Source organism: Ixodes scapularis, unplaced genomic scaffold (genome assembly GCF_016920785.2).
Source record: "Ixodes scapularis isolate PalLabHiFi unplaced genomic scaffold, ASM1692078v2 PGA_scaffold1__304_contigs__length_218370807, whole genome shotgun sequence".
In the NCBI taxonomy this organism is placed as follows: Eukaryota; Metazoa; Arthropoda; class Arachnida; order Ixodida; family Ixodidae; genus Ixodes; species Ixodes scapularis.
The window spans coordinates 124960444-124963731 of NW_024609846.1; the positions used below are offsets into that span (position 1 = coordinate 124960444).

The 3288-nt window shown below is 48.1% G+C and overlaps 1 pseudogene; it reads left to right on the forward strand.

Annotated features, from left to right (window-relative positions):
• Positions 1-2088: 2088 nt before the first annotated feature.
• Positions 2089-3195, forward strand: LOC120839320 (annotated as a pseudogene).
• The last annotated feature ends 93 nt before the right edge of the window (positions 3196-3288 follow it).

The following is a 3288-nucleotide window of genomic DNA, read 5'->3' on the forward strand; positions in this document are numbered from 1 at the left end:
CTAGAGTGCGTCGCTATCTCGAAGATTCGGCGAAAGCGGTTCGAGCGTCGCGTGATCGGGGCGAGAATGAACACGCACTTTCTAGAAAACAAAAGCAGGGATAAATGATAGAAGTTCCGTGCGGTACGTGAATAAACGGGAACTTTCTGGAGGACCGTGACCGAGCGTTGCTTTCTCAGCCTTGCGCGCGGCAATATGTTTCGAAATTAAAAAGGGACAGGCATGGGTTTGACCCTGCTTACAACCCTATGGACTCTTTGGAATGTCTGATGGGGGCCAGACCACCCAAGGACATAATCAATGAGGCTGAGCTCTTGTTCCACCAATGCCTCTTGAGAAAGAAGTTGCCCTAGCTTCCAGAAAATCGCAGCATGACAGTGCTCCCCGTTGTCCAGCCCTATCCAATTGGAGGCCCAGGACCCAGTTCAAGTGGGGGCCAAGGAGTGCTGCCAACCACCAGTAGAGAGGGTCTCAGAGGGAGTCATGCGCCAGCCCAATCAACAACCATGCCAGACCATCTTACAACTGGAAACAGCCCTCGACAGAGATTCTTTGCACAAGCAGCGGTCAACAAGTGGCCACAAAGGAGTCTGCAGCAACTCCTGCACAAGGGCGTGCATTGGCAGCTCCCCCAGCTCCAGAGAAACAAAATGACCTGGAGCCCTAAATTAGATCGAGTGACAGGTGTTGTGCAGTGCCCAAGACACGTCTGAGGTAGCAATAAAGAGAGGCAGCAAAGAGTCGGGCAAATCTTAACAGCAACACCCAGGGAGGTCCTGCTGTCCACCTGGCTCACTAGTAATGCATAGAAGAGATATCTGCCCAGGCGACGAAGGATCCAAAACTCTTCTAGAGTTGTGTTAACTGCCAATGGCGGTGCTCCTCTGCTGAGTGCTGCTTCAAGCTCAGCGGAGTCTCCTCTGTCCTCACTCGTGACATAGCCTGTCTCTTCAATCACCACTTCTCTTCGCTCTGATAGGCCTCTTCTGCTTCTAACCCTGGCGTCGCCTCGACAACTGTGCCTACCTCCTCTACCACTTGTGCCTAAAAGTGTAAGAAGTGTAATCATCATACTTTGTCCGCAGCACAATCATAAACAAAGGATGTCCTTGGAAAGAAAGACAAAACACAGAAACCGAGAACTAGAAAGGCCACTCAAACTTTAGATTTGCATGCTAAGCTGCTCTTGTAAGATGCATGTCAGCCATAAAAAGAAGTCTAGTACCATACCCTTTTATTCAATGGTTTGGTAACACAAAATGACACATAATGCCAGATACGACGTCAAAGGATCATCGCCCGCACATACCAGCCCCCTATGTCGAGTCCATATTTACATTGAAAATGTCCTGGTTTGCAGCTCAAAATTTCGCATCATGTGCAGCCATGTGCCTCACCAAAGAACAAATGCATGCTCGATAGGTTATCTGTCGCATAGATGAATATTACATAATTTTAAATACTTATTTTCCTCAATTTTGTATTATGTTTTGCTTGTGTGATACCGGCTTTGTGGCTGCGTCCAATGGCCACAAAAAAGCCTTCATGGCCTTCAATTCAAGGACTGGTCAAACAGCACGAATAGAGAAAGTAGCTTATGCAGTTACTTTAAGGCAAAGTGCCTAGTTCAGCCTGGATCAGCCCAAGCACCTTTTGAATCTCACAGACCACTCCAACTGATGCCAGCTGCGTCCAAAATGCTTCGACTGGCCAAGAGTCGTGGAGCGTCACATGTGCACACACACCAGTGCAAAAGGTTCTCATGTGGAGTGTGCACCAAAGTCATTAGGGTAACTTATGTCATGTGAAACAAAGACACCAATGAAGTCACGGGACGGCATTTCTGCGGATTCATGCACGAGTAGACGCCATCTAGCTCTTTAGATTCATAGTTGCCAAACAGCATTCTGCTGGTTTACAGACAGCATTTCATATCTGATCATAGTTATATCCTACTTGAACCTTCAAATTCAAATATGGTGAGCACTGCAAGATTACCTAATTATCACTATTTGGATACGTGTCTCTAAGGTGGTGAAGACATCGTGTAAAATATTTTATTATTTAGTACCACTGATGTTTATGCCAATGCATATGTTTCACTTTAAATATGAAACCGGGACAGTCTGGTACTTCACTGGAGAAGCTACTGTGCACGACCGGACAAAGGAGGACACTGAAGACAACATGGTGGAGGCACTCCGGACAAGCCAACACGATCGTGGCGCGAAGGAACCCTCGGCACTCGTCAACTTGCCGGGATGCGATATTGCTTGGAGCTTCACTCCAGACTATATGCATTGTGTTCTGCTTGGTGTTTCACGGCAGCTGTTGGAGTTCCGGCTTCCAAGTGTTGGTGAAAGCTATAACATTGGATCGCCACAACTACTAGGAGAGCTGCCACATCGCCTTCCTTATCTGCCAAGATCGATTAAGTTGAGGAAATACTGGAAGGCTGTTGAGTGAGAGCAATGGCTTCTGTATTTCAGCCTCGTGTGTCTAAAGGGCATTTTGCCAGAGTAATTCTTGGATCACTTCGCTTTGCTTGTGAGGGGTGTCTTCCTGCTGCTCCAGGACAAGATTACACCTTCCGATGTAGCCAAAAGCACGGACTGTCTGGTCCGACTTGTTGTTGGCATTAAATTTTTGTGCTCGGAAAAGGAAATGACATTGAGTGTGCACCAACGCTTAACCTCTCAAGGAGCGCGGTGTTACAAGGGTCTTTGTGGGCGCACTCGTGCTTTTGCTTTAAGGAGAGTACGGGTAGACTGAAGAACTTCGTTACCTCAGCGAATGATGTACCTCATCAAGTGATGACGCGAGTGATGATGGGGCACTAGGTAAATGCATGCAAGGCCCCCCATGTGCAAAAGTTCTTGCAGTGCACTACAACAAATCTGGAGCCAGGTGCCCTACTGGGAAAGCGGCACGTAGTGCATGACCCACTCGTCGGTCATGCACTACGTGCACTGTTGTGGAGCATGACAGAGCCCGGACCTCTGGACCGGTCTTCCACAACGAACAGCATAAGAAGCCAGAGAAAACCGATTGCACAGCCATGAGGCTTCGTCGGTGCAGACTGCAGAGAAGCACTCCGATTGCAAACTGAAACTTAAATCCTGTCGAAGATCCCAATGGGACAACGAGAGTGTTTGCGGTCACCGAAGTGTATGTGACTTCCTTGGTATTTGGTAGCAAGCATATCAGGAAGGTGAACAGATGCTCACCCCAGAAGTTGCAAGAGATAGATGACAGTGCAAGCGCATGCATCTCGATGGAATCTCCCAC